At 46.3% G+C, this 17,296-nt stretch overlaps 1 protein-coding gene across 2 annotated transcripts in view; it reads right to left on the reverse strand.

The window, feature by feature from the left end:
* Positions 1 to 1,363: 1,363 nt before the first annotated feature.
* LOC139237876 (zinc finger protein 420-like) overlaps positions 1,364 to 17,296 on the reverse strand; it is a 95,187-nt gene continuing 79,254 nt past the window's right edge. For both annotated transcript variants that reach the window (XM_070867134.1, XM_070867126.1), the window contains exon 3: positions 1,364 to 4,122. The gene's annotated coding sequence lies outside the window, so the exon portion shown is untranslated. The remainder of the gene's footprint in view (positions 4,123 to 17,296) is intronic.

Below are 17,296 nucleotides of genomic sequence, written 5' to 3' on the forward strand. Positions count from 1 at the left end.
TGAACCTTCTCCTGAACTGCCTCCACTGCAAGTATATCCCTCCTTAAATAAAGAGACCAAAATTGTACGCAGTATTCCAGGTGTAGTCTCAGTTGTAGCAGGACTTCCCTACTTTTATACTCTATCCCCCTTGCAATAAAGGCCAACATTCCATTTGCCTTCCTAATTACTTGCTGAACCTGCATGCTAATATTGTGTGTTTCACGTGGAAGGACTGCCAGATCCCTCTGTACCTCAGAACGTTGTAATCTCTCCCCTTTTAAATAATAATTTGCTTTTAAAAAATTTTAAGAATAGTATTTGAAAGCAAAGAAATCCTGCTCAAACTTTATAAATCATTGGTTAGGCCTCAGCTAGTGTATTGTGGACATTTCTGGGTACCACACTTCAGGAAAGATGCAAGGGCCTTAGAAAGGGTGTAGAGGAGGTTTACCAGGGATGAGGGACTTCAGTTATGAGGAGAGGTTGGAAAAGTTAGGTTAAGAGGTAATATATTTGCACAAATCATTGAAGGTGGCAGGGCATGTTGAAAAAGATTACAGGATCATAGAAACATAGAGTCTGCACCACCATTCAATATGATCATGGCTGATCCTCTATCTCAACATCATATTCCCGCTTTTTTCCCCATACCCCTTGATGCCTTTTGTTTCTAGAAATCTATCTCCCTCTTAAATATATTCAGTGACTTGGTCTCCACAGCCTTCTGTGGGGGTAGAAAATTCCACAGGTTCACCACCCTCGAGTGAAAAAATTTCTCCTCATCTCAGTCCTAAATTTCCTACCCCATATCCTGAGACTGTGACCCCCTTGTCCTAGACTCCCCAGCCAGGGAAACATCCTCCCCGCATCCAGTCTATCAAACCTCGTCAGAATTTTATACATTTCAATGAGATCCCCTCTCATTCTTCTAAACTCTAGTGAATACAGATCTAGTCGACCCAATCTCTCCTCATATGACAGTCCTGCCATCCCAGGAATCAGTCTGGTGAACCTTCGCTGCACTCCCTCTATGGCAAGTATATCCTCTCTTGGGTAAGGAGACCAAAACTGCACACAATACTTCAGGTGCGGTCTCACCAAGGCCCTGTATAACTTGCTCCTGTACTCAAATCTTCTTGAAATGAAGGCCAACGTACCATTTGCCTTCCTAACTGCTTGCTGCACCTACGTGTTTGCTTTCAATGACTGGTATACAAGGACACCCAGGTCCTTCTGTACATCAACACTTCCCAAGCCATCACCATTTAAATAATACTTTGTCCTTACATTTTGTAAGTGGTTTTCCTTAGGTGTTTTCGATGCACCCCCACTTTACAATAGTTCTAGAGCTGGGAGTGCTTACTGTACCGAACAGAGTACCTTGGTCTCAATTGGCAATGCTTTTATTAAAAGTTAAAACACACACCTGCACTCAGTAAAACTACACACACCCTGGTGTAAAACAAACAAATGCAGTACAATACAGTCTGGTCCATCTAAACAGGCCCCTATCGCGAAGTACCCATGTCTAAAACCTCCCCTGAAAACCCCTAAGATTTGGTTGGGAGAACACATGATACATCTTTTTAAGATCACAGCCACGGTATGAGGGGGTATGTGCAGAGATGATGCTCACTGATTCGTTGGCTTACTCGCTGCTTCCCCTGATGAAAACGTGTCTCTTCTAGTTTCTTCTCTCCGTCCCACACGGAGGGTTCGGTTCCTGTAGAGGCGAAACAGCAAGTGCAAGAGAGCGAGCTGTGGCCACACGGCCTCTTTTATACCCCCATACTGTCCACCCTTTCAGGCCGAATAAAGTTTGTTGATGTTTCAAGGCTTCCTGTGGGTGTGTCTTCTTTTGGCCCAATAAAGTTTTATCCTTGTTTTTGGGGCTTCCTGTTTTGAGTCCAGTGATGGGTTTTCGCTTCCGACCGGTCTGGGCTTAATGGCTTTCTATTGTTCTGATATCTCATCCAGGTAATGGCTCGATCACTGATCAGTTCACCTGATCGACCTTTGACAAGTTCACATTGCTCAACAATGGACTCTCCATTTGCCCATCACCTGCGATGAATTGCCTTATCTTGGCCATTGTCTTCCCAGACCCCCTGCCCATCATTCCACATCCAACATGGAGAAGTACCTGGGCCCCTCCCAAACAGCTTCCAGGTTTTCTGCAGTGAGAAAAATATGTCCAACAAATCCTTGGGGATTAAAACGCAATGTCCAGATAATGTCCAACAAATCCTTGGGGAGCCGATGCTTACAGTCCCCCCATGATATTTCAAGAGTCTTGTAGAACATATCAATGTCCCCTAGTGAGCAAGCATCGTGGTTCCCAACCAATCCTATTCCTTTTTACTTTTAAAGCACCCCGAATACATCCCTGAAATACAACCATGCAACACACTGTTACCATATAGATATAGAAAGTTACATTCAAGTTTCGTTAACTACGGCCTCCCATCGACTCCGGAGAGCCTGACTTCTCTTTTTACAAGAAAGACACAACAGGTATATCACAATCAAAAACTGTACAATGACGAGAGCATGTGAGCATATCCGGATCCACAGAGGTACTTCCACACTTATACCAAGGTCCCACCAAGGCAGGGAATTTATCCCTTTAATTCTTTCCCCTATATCCCGGATTGTCTGTTCCAGTGTAAAATAATGTTTTTGAAATAGCTCAACGGCCTTTAATAACGTTGTTAGGTGTTCCGGCAGAAAAGGAATCTGATACCCGAACTGGGTAATATACTGTTGTAGGTTCGGAATCATGTCATTTACCGTAATGTGTACCGTGGATGGTTCTGGGATCGGAATAATACATTCCGGTGCCACTTGAACTTCGGTGTGGGGTTTGAAACAGAAAGTGCTGTCGGTGACCGGATACCAAGTGTCCCGATGCATTCGATACTGGTCCACACTGGTGGTTAAGCAGTATGTCCCGTTGCTCACATATGCTACCTGAGGTGCAACATGGCTCTGGGCCCTCACTTCCATGGTGCAGTTGATGGGCTCTCGACTCTTGGATTCAAACCCGCACTCTGGCCGATCGAACGCGTTCAAATGCTGGGGACACAATATGACGTGTGCACCCCTGCTCTGGCACCCCTTGAGGTCAGTGCTGGTCATGGCATGCTCCCACTTTATAACAAATGGTGGGACCTCATGATACCGCATGTACACCCCTTCCCGTCTGACCCTCAATGTTCTCCACTCTGTATACCGGCGCTGGTTGTAATGTCCCGCCCATTACCAGCATACGCAACACTATCGCCATGATTGTGTGGTTGGACCGACCGCAATCCACTGGGACTGGGTAGGCTTCGAAGGATGTACCCCGGTTAGGTTTAAAATGACTGACGCGACCGCATAATGCACCCCCGGAATTAAACCTTTCCAGTCGGGACTAAAACTAAACCATTCCGTGGGCTTGGTGTGGTGGCTGGACACCTAACTTCCGTCATCTGTACCGGTGGGGCTGTGGGCAGGGGCTTCCTCTTGTGTGCTACAGGTTCACTGGCATTTATTGTGTTGGGAGGGTCTGGGATCATGCAGGAGTCCATACTCTGATCACAACCCCGGCGTTCTGCCATTGCCTCAAGAAGGCTGGGCAGATCCGCTCCGACCCCCACATACACACACACACAAATTTCCTGTTCCTCCTTCCACCACTTGTCCCAGCACACTTCCACTCCCCCCTTTGACCCCGTGATCTGTCGGTATATATCGTTCCCAGTCCGCTGTCTGGTTCCCCATGTCCTGACTCAATTTCCTGAGCCACCACCACCGTCCCAGGGGAATATGTCCTTTGCACTTCAAACATACACGCTTGCCCTCGGTCACCCCAACCCGTGTGGCTGTGACCTTCAGTCTGGGACATGTATGAAAACCTCCCCGTATGCGAACCCGGCGTATTACGTCAAATTCTACCCCTGGCCACCTTCCCTTGTGGAAGTAGGCTGCCATCTCGTCTGTGTCCCCTGTCCTATCCCCCTGCGTCATGGTGGGTCCATTCCCCCCAGTACATCCGTAGAGGAAGGAAAACTCGGCATACCCCCTCCTGCTGTACCCCGTTCCGGCCAAGCTCCAAAGAACGATTACCAGTGCTGTCTCCATCTTTCTCTCAGCTTCCTGTGAAGATACAAAGAAACAACAACCTCTATGAGAGGGTATACCTCCACAGGTCTGGCTTCATCAAAACACACACTGTAAAAACACGAGACGGAGAAGGAAACTATATACACCGCCACCCGTCTCTGGGTGGCCACGCTAGGTCTCTACGACCCTGGGCCTTTTATGGCACCTCGGCGGTGTGTAAGGAGGCGACCACGGCGCTCTCGGCCGTGGTACCCTGATACTCCTCCTAACCTCCACCACCACGGGCTCCTCACTGTCCGAAACTATGGGAGGAAGACCCGCGGCGACCATGCTGTTTACAGCGCCTTGGTGCTTCTTTCTGTTTCTTGCTCTTTCCCCCGGGTTAAACAACTTGCACTGGTTCACATGGAACCACTTCGTGCGCTTCGGAAGCTTAACCGCGTACACCATGGGACTGGCCTTATCTACGATGCTGTAGGATCCCATGTACAAAGGCTCAAATGTGCCCACCCGAGCATAATTGCGGACCATGACCTGATCCCCTACCTTCCACTCATTGGTTCTCCGGGGCTTGAGCAGCAACCGATTGCGCCGGTGCTGCTTCCGCATGTTGCTGGCAGCTTGCCAATGAATCTGTTTCAAGTACTCGAACAGATTCTTGACAAACTTGTCCCGGTTTACCTCTCACCTGTCCCACTGTGAGAACCGCGCTAGAACATGGGTTGGCATGTGCATTACCCAACCAGGCATGAGCTTATGCAGGGAATATTCTGTGCTTCTGGAAAGGCTGGCTCGGACTCCCATCAGACAAACGGCAGGACCTCAACCCACTTTTTCGGAGACTGTCCTGTTTCCTTCCGCAGCCTTTCTTTGATGGTCCGATTAAGTCGCTCCACAACCCCCGATGACTGTGGGTTGTGAGCCACATGCCATTTCCCTTCTATCCCTAGCACTTTCAAGGTAGCCTGCATGACCTACCCTGTGATGTGGCTCCCCTGGTCGGACTCCATGATCTGCGGCAGTCCTCACTTAGAGAACACTTTCTTCACCAAGATCCTTGCAGTCGCCAACGCTGTGGCTGATCGGCAAGGGAAGCTTCAACCCACCTCGAGAAAACATCCACTAGGACCAAACAGTACTTGTAACCCCCCCCCTTTGCAGTGGGCAATGGCCCAATGTAATCGATCTGTACATACTGCCATGGTCCCTCTACCCTTTTCATGTGTCCCCTAGGTACCTTCCTTTTCTGGGGACAGGGGTTGTTCGCTGCGCACACCAGACAGTCTGCACAAAAGTCACAGACATCCTCTCTCAGTTGTGGCCACCACCCTGCCTGTTCTACCCTCTACCAGGTAGTCTCCGGTCCTGGGTGTCCCACTCTTGGGCCCCCATGGGCTATCTGGAGGAAATCTCTCTGGTGCTGTTCTGGGACCACACACTGATCTCCCCTAAAAAGCATTCCCTCCTTTTAAAGTAATGCCCATTACCCCGAACGGGCCTTCTACCTTTTCTCCCCTAGCCAGCTGCTCCAGGACAACCTTGAGGACTTTCCTCAAGTCCGGGGCCAATGTTACCCCTACACTCCCTTGTGTTCCCCCATTGTCCCGGATCGCTGCTACTGGGTTGGACCCGAATGGGTCCCAAAACTCTCCTGTTTTGGCTCCCTCCTTGGCTAACTCATCAGCCTTTTAGTTGCCTTCCCCTCTGGGCTGTGTCCTGGAATGGGCCTGTACTTTATGAATGTATTGACTTCCTTGGATTTCCATGGCCTCGAAGATCCTTTGCAACAGTGGTTTGGTTGCTAAGGGCTTCCCATCTGCGGATGTGAAACTGCGATGAGACCAGATGGCCAAGTATTCGGTGAACATGGAAATAGAGCAGATGGTGTATAGGTTCTGGAACTCGTTGGCGTGGGTAACACCGTACACCACCGCCGACAGTTCAGCGTGCTGAGCGCTCAGGGTGCTCGTGAGTTTAACAGCCCGGATATAAAAGGGGTCAGAGGGTCTAGTAAGGAAGAGGAACTGAGGGAAATCTTTATTAGTCGGGAAATTGTGTTGGGGAAATTGATGGGATTGAAGGCAGATAAATCCCCAGGGCCTGATGGCCTGCATCCTAGAGTACTTAAGGAGGTGGCCTTGGAAATAGCGGATGCATTGACAGTCATTTTCCAACATTCCATTGACTCTGGATCAGTTCCTATGGAGTGGAGGGTAGCCAATGTAACCCCACTTTTTAAAAAAGGAGGGAGAGAGAAAACAGGGAATTATAGACCGGTCAGCCTGACCTCAGTAGTGGGTAAAATGATGGAATCAATTATTAAGGATGTCATAGCAGTGCATCTGGAAAATGGTGACATGATAGGTCCAAGTCAGCATGGATTTGTGAAAGGGAAATCATGCTTGACAAATCTTCTGGAATTTTTTGAGGATGTTTCCAGTAAAGTGGACAAAGGAGAACCAGTTGATGTGGTATATTTGGACTTTCAGAAGGCTTTCGACAAGGTCCCACACAAGAGATTAATGTGCAAAGTTAAAGCACATGGGATTGGGGGTAGTGTGCTGACGTGGATTGAGAACTGGTTGTCAGACAGGAAGCAAAGAGTAGGAGTAAATGGGTACTTTTCAGAATGGCAGGCAGTGACTAGTGGAGTGCCGCAAGGTTCTGTGCTGGGGCCCCAGCTGTTTACATTGTACATTAATGATTTAGACGATGGGATTAAATGCAGTATCTCCAAATTTGCGGATGATACTAAGTTGGGTGGCAGTGTGAGCTGCGAGGAGGATGCTATTAGGCTGCAGAGTGACTTGGATAGGTTAGGTGAGTGGGCAAATGCATGGCAGATGAAGTATAATGTGGATAAATGTGAGGTTATCCACTTTGGTGGTAAAAACAGAGAGACAGACTATTATCTGAATGGTGACAGATTAGGAAAAGGGAAGGTGCAACGAGACCTGGGTGTCATGGTACATCAGTCATTGAAGGTTGGCATGCAGGTACAGCAGGCGGTTAAGAAAGCAAATGGCATGTTGGCCTTCATAGCGAGGGGATTTGAATACAGGGGCAGGGAGGTGTTGCTACAGTTGTACAGGGCCTTGGTGAGGCCACACCTGGAGTATTGTGTACAGTTTTGGTCTCCTAACTTGAGGAAGGACATTCTTGCTATTGAGGGAGTGCAGCGAAGGTTCACCAGACTGATTCCCGGGATGGCGGGACTGACCTATCAAGAAAGATTGGATCAATTGGGCTTGTATTCACTGGAGTTCAGAAGAATGAGAGGGGACCTCATAGAAACGTTTAAAATTCTGACGGGTTTAGACAGGTTAGATGCAGAAAGAATGTTCCCAATGTTGGGGAAGTCCAGAACCAGGGGTCACAGTCTGAGGATAAGGGGTAAGCCATTTAGGACCGAGATGAGGAGAAACTTCTTCACCCAGAGAGTGGTGAACCTGTGGAATTCTCTACCACAGAAAGTAGTTGAGGCCAATTCACTAAATATATTCAAAAGGGAGTTAGATGAAGTCCTTACTACTCGGGGGATCAAGGGTTATGGCGAGAAAGCAGGAAGGGGGTACTGAAGTTTCATGTTCAGCCATGAACTCATTGAATGGCGGTGCAGGCTAGAGGGGCTGAATGGCCTGCTCCTGCACCTATTTTCTATGTTTCTATGTTTTTAATGCCTGCCGTCGGGTCATAAATCCCACACCTGGTCAAACGCTCCCCTGCTACCACCGAACTGGATCCGTCGACATATATTTCACAGCCCGTGGGGTGTAACCCAGCCCAAAATCCTATGTCACGTCCCATACTCCCTCTACCGAACACTTATGGGCCGCCCCTGCATAGATCATGTTAGCTGCCAGCTTAGGCTGACACAGGCCTTGCACTCTCAGATTCACCTGTGAGAGCAATAAAGTCCAGCGAGCAATGCGAACACTGCTCACTGTGCCGTCCTTTATCCTCCCATCTGAGTGGGGGTTAGTAGAATGATCTGGGATGACCCCATGAAGAGCTGGGAGTGCTTCACGGCCCAATGCATGGCAAGGAGATGCCTCTTGCAATTGGAGTACCCCTGTTCTACATCTGTGGGGACTCTTGAGGAATGAGCCACGGGTCTCAGTTTGCCGTGCCGCTCCTGGAACAGCACATAACTCAAACTGTCCCCGCTGGCTGCTACTTCTAAAAAAAAAAAAAGTCCTCCCCATCAGTGATCGCCCCTAGTGCAGGCACCGTCTGCAGGTCTCCCTTGAGACGATTGAACACGGACGTGCAGTCCTCATCCCACTCCCATCCGACTCCCTTGCGGAGGAGCCGAAGTAGAGGAGCTGTCATGGCGGTGTAATCCTCAATAAAATCCCTGCAGTGCCCCCGTTAGCCCCAGGAAGGATCTCACCCCGTCACGGTTGTGGGCGTTGGTAACTCCTGTACCGCCTTCCGTTTGGCCTCATTTATAGCCCTTTCCCCAGCCCTTATGGTCAGCCAGAAGAATTTGACTCCCCTCTGACCGATCTGAGCTTTCTTGGGATTGACCTTGAACCCGGTGTCCTTCAACAGCTCGGCCAGCAGCGGACCATGCTCCTCCCCCTCGTCGGAGAACAGAAACAAGTCATCTACATACCGCACCAACTGCTGAAACCCTTTAAAATATTGGCCATACACTGGTGAAAAATGGAGGAGCTGTTGTGGAAACCCTGGGGAAGGCACGTCCAGTATACTGTTGCCCTTCAAATGTGAATGCGAACTTGTACTGGTCCTCTCTAGGGGAATTAATCAGAACCCGTTCGATATATCCAGCACCGTGAATGTGGTCGTAGATGCTGGAATGCTCCCCATCAGGTTAGCTACAGCCGCGACAACAAGCTGAGATGTTCTTGTTGAGCACCCGATAGTCCCCGATGGCCCTCCACGACTGGTCCGGTTTCTGAACTGGCCAAAGAGGAGAGTTCACATGTGTAGCTATGGGCCTCAACACCTCCTGGGCTACCAGGGATCCCAGTGCCATCTCTAAGTCAGCCTCTGCCTCCCTGGAGAAATTATACTGTTTCTGCGGCCGGGATATACGGTCTCCTTGTACCCTGACTTCTACCCCAGTCACCCTACCGCAGTCGTGTTTGTGTGTGGCGAACGATGAGAGATTGTCCCGCACGTAAGCCTGGTATTCGGCCTGGGTAGTATTGACCAATTGCTCTAGGTCGTAACTACCCTTCGGCTTCATCGTACACACTGTGCCTTTACCTTCCCCTTTCCTTGGGATCACTACCACTTCTTTCTCCTTCCCTGTACACACCCCCCCCCGCCCGCCCGCCCCTAAAAGACAGTAGTTCCTTAAATTCACTATGATTTGTGGGCTAACATAAACTCGGCCATTAGGACTCCTGACCCTGGCTGTTCCCACTTTATTAGGACACATTCCCACTTGGTGTGGAGGGATCCTAAATCTATGGCTAACGGCCTGGACATCACCCCCACCTGCTTGTTCCCCTGTGAACCCCACTCGGCATGGAACCTTGCTGGGTGAATCGGTTGAGCTTGGTCTCTGTTACCTTACACTGCTGGTACTCCCTTTTGTTACGGGAGGTTTCCTCCATAGTGTGCCTCTCCTGCATTTCTTCACGCAACTCATCTAAAAGCCTCGTTCCTGCCACGGCCATTGCGGCCGACTGCTCCTCGGACTGAGCTCTGCTTTAAGTCTACCAACCTGCTCCCTAAGCAGTTGGACTTGCTTCTGCAGACACGGGAGCCAGATGATCTTTCTACGCTCCTTACGCCCCATCCACTCAGGGGCCTTGTCCTCCGGACTCTCAGCCCGCAAAGGTCTAGTACCCAATGTTGTGTTACGTTAACTTTCCTGAATATATACGAGGAACTCCTAGTCCCTATTGCCGATCTCTTGGCCTTAATATCCTCCATAACTCTCTGTTTAGTACACCCAGCATCCTTCCTGCAGTCACCAAATTCTGTAAGTGGTTTCCCTTGGGTGTTTTCGACACACCCCCACTTTACAATAGTTCTAGAGCTGGGAGTGCTTACTGTACTGAACAGATCAGGGACGAGTACCTTGGTCTCAACCGGAAATACTTTTATTAAAGTTAAAACACACAACTGCATCCAGTAAAACCACACACTCTGGTGTGTAAAACAAACAAATGCAGTACTATATACAGTCTGGCCCATCGAAACAGGCCCCTATCCTCTGAAAACCCTTAAGATTTGTTTGGGAGAACCCATGATACCCCCTCACTCCGTGGCTGTGATCTTAAAAAGGTGTGTGTGCAGAGATTCGTTGGCTTACTCGCTGCTTCTCCTGATGAAAACATGTCTCTTCTCCCCGTCCCACACGGCGGGTTCGGTTCCTGTAGAGGCGAAGCAGCGAGTGCAAGAGAGCGAGCTGTGGCCACACGGCCTCTTTTATACCCCCATACTGTCCGCCTTTTCAGGCCGAATAAAGTTTGTCGTTGTTTCAAGGCTTCCTGTGGGTGTGTCTTTTGGCCCAATAAAGTTTTATCCTTGTTTTTGAAGCTTCCTGTTTTGAGTTCAATGATGGGTTTTCACTACCGACCGGTCTGGGCTTAATGGCTTTCTATTGTTCTGGTATCTCATCCAGTTAATGGCTCAATCCCTGATCAGTTCAACTGATCTACCTTAGACGAGTTCATATTGCTTAACAATGGACTCTCCATTTGCCCATCATCTGCGATGAATTGCCTTATCTTGGCCATTGTCTTCCCAGACCCCCTGCCCATCATTCTACATGGAGAATTACCTGGACCCCTCCCACAAACAGATTCCAGGTTTTCTGCAGTGAGAAAAATATGTCCAACAAATTCTTGGGGATTAAAACACAATGTCCAGATAATGTCCAACAAATCCTTGGGGAGCTGATACTTACAGTTTTTCCTACCAAAGTGGATAACTTTTTATCCACGTTATACTGCATCTGCCTTGTGTTTGCCCACTCACTCAACCTATCTAAATCACCTTGCAGCATCTTTGCATCCTCCTCACAACTCACAATCCCACCTAGTTTTGTGTTGTCAGCAAACTTGGAAATATTACATTTGGTTCCCTCATCCAAATCAATAAATAAATATATTATATATATTGTGAATAGCTGGGGCCCAAGCACTGTGGCACCCCACTAGTCACCGCCCGCCACCCCAAAAAAGACCCGTTTATTCCTACTCTCTGTTTCCTGTCAGTTAACCAATTTTCAATCCATGCCAGTACATTACCCCCAATCCCATGTGCTTTAATTTTGAACACTAACCACTTATGTAGACTTTATCAAAGTCCTTCTGAAAATCCAAATGCACTACATCCACTGGTTCTCCCTCATCTATTCTTTCAGTTACATCCTCAAAAAAACTTCAGTAGGTTTGTCAAACATGATTTTCCTTTCATAAATCCATGTTGATTTTATCTAATCCTGTTGATATTATCTAATTGTGCCGTTATCACATCCCTTATAATAGACTAGCATTTTCCCTACTACTGATGTTAGGCTAACCGGTCTGTAGTTCCCCGTTTTCTCTCTCCCTTCTTTTTTAAATAGTGGGGTTACATTTGCCACCCTCCAATCTGCAGGAACTGTTCCATAATCTATAGAATTTTGGAAGATGACAACCAATGCATCCACTATTTCCATGGCTACCTCTTTTAGCACTCTGGGATGCAGATCATCAGGCCCTGGGGATTTATCGGCCTTCAGTCCCATTAGTTTCTCCAGCACTATTTTCTTATTAATAATCATTCTTTTAATTTCTATTGCTCACTAGACCTAGGTTCCCTAGCATTTCTGGGACGTTATTTGTGTCCTCTTCCGTGAAGACAGAACCAAAGTATTTATTTAATTGTTCTGTCATTTCCTTGTTCCCCATTACAAATTCTCCTGTTTCTGTCTGTAAAGACCTTCTGTTTTCACTAATCTTTTTCTTTTTACGTACTTGTAGAAACTTTTGCAGTCGGTTTTTATGTTCCTTGCAAGTTTACTCATACTCTATTTTTCCCCTCTTAAATCAATCTCTTGGTCCTTTTTTGCTGAAATCTAAACTGCTCCCAATCCTCAGGCTTGCTACTTTTTCTGGCAACTTTGTATAACTCTTTGAATCGAATACTATCCTTAATTTCTTTTGTTAGCCATGGTTGGGCCACTATTCTTTTTGTGTTTTTATGTCAGAAAGGAATGTATAACAGTTGTAAGTCATGCCTTCATTCCCTAAATATTAACCATTGCCCATCCACCGTCATGCCTTTTAATGAATCTTCCCAATCTATCAAAGCCAATTCATTCCTCATACCTTCGTAGTTTCCTTTGTTTAGATTTAGGACCCTAGTTTCGGATTGGACCACTTCACTTTCCATCTTAAGAATTCAATCATATTATGGTCACTTGTCCCTAATGGACCCCGCACAACAAGACTGTTAATTAACCCCTTCTCATTACACAATATCCAATCTAGGATAGCCTGTTCCCCAACAGGCTCCTCAACATACTGGTCTAAAAAAAAATCTCGTACACACTCCAGGAATTCATCTGCCACAGTATTATTACTAATTTGGTTTGGCCAGTCTATATGTAGATTAAAGTTGCCTTCGATTACTGTAGTTCCCTTGCTACATGCATCTCGAATTTCCTGTTTGATGCCGTCCCCTACACTACCACTACTGTTTGGAGGTCTATAGACAACTCCCACCAATGTTTTCTTCCCCTTGGTGCTCCTTAGCTCCACCCAGACCTGATTCTACATTTTGATTTTCTGAGTCAATATCCTCTCTCACAATTGCTGATTTCATCCTTTACTAACATCACCACACCAACCCCTCTTCCCCTGTGCCTGGGCTTCTTAAATAGAGTAGTACAAAAGCAAAGAAATTATGAAGAACCTTTATAAGGACATTAGACTTTTTTCTATTTTTCCCTGATCTCACCTTCATCACTGATGCCCCATTACCTTTGTTACCCACTCTGCTTATTTTTACCCCAAACTCTGCTCTGCTCTAGAGCCTTGACATTTCTTTTGCTGCTTTTAAATTTACTGTTTCCTGAATCCTCCCAGAATTTATCGCCTCTAGTTAGTTAATGACCCACTCACCACAGGGAATATTTTTTCCCTATTTACTCTATCAAAACCTCATCCCCTTGAAAACCTCTACTGGTCACCTTATAACCTTTTGTGTTTCAAGGAGAACAGTCCTAACTTTTCCAACCTCTCCCCATAACTAAAGTCCCTCATTCCTGGTAAACCTCCTCTGTACTCTAAGATTCTTGAATCTTGCTGAATTGTGGTGCCCAGAATTGTCCACAAGCTGAGGTCTAACCACTGATTTAAAAAAGGAAGCAGACAAAAAAAGCAGGAAACTAGAACAGTTAGCCTAACATCTGTCGTTGGGAAAATGCTGCAGTCCATTATTAAGGAAGCAGTAGCAGGACATTTGGAAAAGCATAATTCAATCAAGGAGATTCAGCATGGTTTTATGAAAGGGAAATCATGTTTGACAAATTTGCTGGAGTTCTTTGAGGATGTAACGAACATAAGAATTAGGAACAGGAGTTGGCCATCTAGCCCCTCGAGCCTGCTCCGCCATTCAACAAGATCATGGTTGATCTGGCCATAGACTCAGCTCTACTTACCCGCCCGCTTCCTATAACCCTTAATTCCCTTATTGGTTAAAAATCTATGTGATTTGAATACATTCAATGAGCTAGCCTCAACTGTTTCCTTGGACAGAGAATTCCACAGATTCACAACCCTCTGGGAGAAGAAATTCCTTCTCAACTCGGTTTTAAATTAGCTCCCCCATATTTTGAGGCTGTACCCCCTAGTTCTAGTCTCCTCTACCAGTGGAAACAACCTCTCTGCCTCTATCTTGTCTATCCCTTTCATTATTTTAAATGTTTCTATAAGATCACCCCTCATCCTTCTGAACTCCAACGAGCAGGGTGGATCAGGGGGAACCAGTGGATGTGGTGTATTTGGATTTCCAGAAGGCATTCGATAATATGCACAAGATAAAAGCTCACAGGGTTAGGAGTAATATATTAACATGGATAGAGGATTGGCTAACTAACAGTCAGGATAAATGGATCATTTTCCGGTTGGCAAACAGTAACTAGTGGGGTGCCGCAGGGATCGGTGCTGTGCCCTCAACTATTTACAATCTATACTTATGACTTGGATGAAGGGACTGAGTGTAATGTAGCCAAGTTTGCTGATGATACAAAGATGGGTGGGAAAGCAAATTGTGAGGAGGACACAAAAAATCTGCAAAGGGATAATAGACAGACTAGATGAGTGGGCAAGAATTTGGCAGATGGAGTATATGTGAGAAAATGAGAGGTTATCCACTTTGGCAGAAATAATAGAAAAGCAAATTCTAATTTAAATGGAGAAAAATTACAAAATGCTGCATTGCAGAGAGACCTGGGGGTCCTTGTGCATGAAACACAAAAATTTAGCATGCAGGTACAGCAAGTAATCAGGAAGGCAAATGGAATGTTGGTCTTTATTGCAAGTGGGATAGAGTATAAAAGCGAAGAAGTCCTGCTACAACTGCACAGGATATTGGTGAGGCCACACCTGGAGTACTGCGTACAGTTTTGGTATCCGTATTTAGGGAAGGATATACTTGCATTGGAGGCTGTTCAGAGAAGGTTCACTAGGTTGATTCCGGAGATGAGGGGGTTGACTTATAAGGATAGGTTGAGTAGGTTGGGCCTTTACACATTGGCGTTCAGAAGAATGAGAGGTGATCTTATTGAAACTTATAAGATAATGAGGGGGGATCTACAAGGTGGATGCAGAGAGGATATTTTCACTCAGAGGAAACTAAAACTAGGGGACATAGTCTTAGAATAAGGGGCCACCCATTTTAAACTGAGATGAAGAGAAATTTCTTCCCTGAGGATTGTAAATCTATGGAATTCTCTGCCCAGAGAGCTGTGGAGGCTGGGTCATTAAATATATTTAAGGTGGAGATACAGATTTTTGAGCTAAAAGGGTTATGGGGAGCAGGCAGGGAAGTGGAGCTGAGTCCATGATCAGATCAGCCATGGTCTTATTAAATGGCGGAGCAGGCTTGAGGGGCCAAATGGCCTACTCCTGCTCCTATTTCTTTTGTTCTGCCATCCACCTTAACACAGACTTTCCCTTTTGCTCTTTCCTCCCCTCTTACTTTCCCCTACACTTGCTTACAAACCTCTTGCATAATAATATAAGAATTAGGAGTAGGAGTAGGCCATTCGGCCCCTCGAGCATGCTCCACCATTCAATAAGATCATGGCTAATCTTTTATCTCAACTCCACTTTCTTGCACTGTCCCCATATGCCTTGATTCCCTTAATGTTCAAAAATCTATCAATCTTTTCTAGTGCAAGGGGAAAATTTGGCATCTAGAGGGTTAATAGTAACAAGCTTTCAAAGACTCAGCTTGCATTGCTGAAACAGTTTGGAACCATTAAGCCATCTGTTGCAAAATGAAGAACTAGGAGACTTTGACCGTTGCACATATCTCACATCTTGTTACTGTACAAAAGCAAGAAATGAGTGGAAAGGCAGGTTGCAGTGTGCAAGAGTTGTCACGTGGTACGAGCACAAGGTGTATGAGTAATGAGTAATGAAAAGTACTGAGACGGTTACATGCCTACCTGCTGGAATGTACACTCCTATCTGCTCAAATGTATAATAATCGCTGACCACGAGCATTCGGGGGGGGGGGGGGGGAAAGAGACTGGAGTCGCTGGGGAGACCACTGACTCCTCTCCCATTAACGTATAATAAACAGCTTTTACTTGAAACAAAATCAGACGGTGTCGAGTGTCTCTAACGCTCCACATCAATTGGTGTAGTCGGCAGGATCGCTCCGAAGGACCGGACAATGATCGTGACAGACCATCACTGAGTGACTAAGTTTAAGTATCACACTCAAAATCCGTTGTAATCTGTTGCGCTACATGAACGTCAGTCAGACGATTCGAACAAGGTAAAAGCCTATTGGTTTATTGCAAAGGTATGTTTGGTAAGAATATAGTTTGACAAAATGTCTATATCCGGGAACAAATACTAGGGACCCGAGGGAACCCTGAAAATTCTTCGCAGATAAGTATAAGAAACTAATTCTTACAAGAATATAGGTTTGACGAAATGTCTATATCCGGGAAAGACAACTAGGGACCAGAGGGATCCCTGACGAGGCTCTGCGCAGATAAGACGACTAAATTAATTTTTAATATAAACTTTCAAGGTGTACTTAAGATAAGAATATAGTTTGATCAATGTTGATGTCCGGGGAAGACAAGGGGGAAAACCAGGTCTTTGCAGATAAGCATAAGAAACTAATTCTTAAAATGGAAGATGATGGGTGGGACCCATCACTGGAACCCGCCAAACAAAAGGATTGGTGCGAAAAACAAACAAAAGAACAAAGTCGGAGTATTAATTACGCGACAGGGTAAGAATTTTCTCCGTCACATATACAGTATATGCATAAAATACTGCACCCCCACCCTCTCGTTTTAGTGGAAAGGTAACATTCAAAATTGTAAGTATGTAAGTAAATGGAGACGAGTCCTGCAGTCACCAGGACTGTTTGGGGCACGCCATAATTTAGAAGTAATTGAGGAGAAATTGTTCCTAAACTGGGACACTCCTCCTCCGTAAAGGTAAGTCAGGCCACCGCTCCCGAACTCTCCCTAGACAAACAAGAGGTCCCAATGGTGCCGGTGACACACATGACAGGTGTAAATCCAAAAGCCCGATATCAGGCATTTACCCCGGGCGAGAAACAATTAATACTGAAAGACTTGCCGATCCTTAAAGTTAGACACAGCAATTCTGAATTTTGGAAAACGTTAAGAAAAATAAAATGTTTACTGTTCTGGACATAGCCAACAGATTCTGATCAATCCCACTGGCAGAAGAGTCACACAACAAATTTGCCTTCACTGAAGGGAACCGACAATACACCTGGACAAGGGTGCCACAAGGATTTACAACAGCCCTGCCATATTCCACCGGACTATGAGCAGGATCCTAGAGTATGTAGACCTTACTCCATTCAAGAGTACGGTGATGTAGATGATCTACTAATTGCTTCTGAAAGCCAAAAGGGCCACATGGGAGCACTAGTGACCATCCTAGAAGCCCTTCTGGCTTCAAAATAAACCCAAAGAAAGCCCAGATAGGACTGTCCAAGATACAGTTCTTGGTGC

The sequence above is a fragment of the Pristiophorus japonicus genome, chromosome 2 (genome assembly GCF_044704955.1).
Source record: "Pristiophorus japonicus isolate sPriJap1 chromosome 2, sPriJap1.hap1, whole genome shotgun sequence".
Classification (NCBI taxonomy): Eukaryota; Metazoa; Chordata; class Chondrichthyes; family Pristiophoridae; genus Pristiophorus; species Pristiophorus japonicus.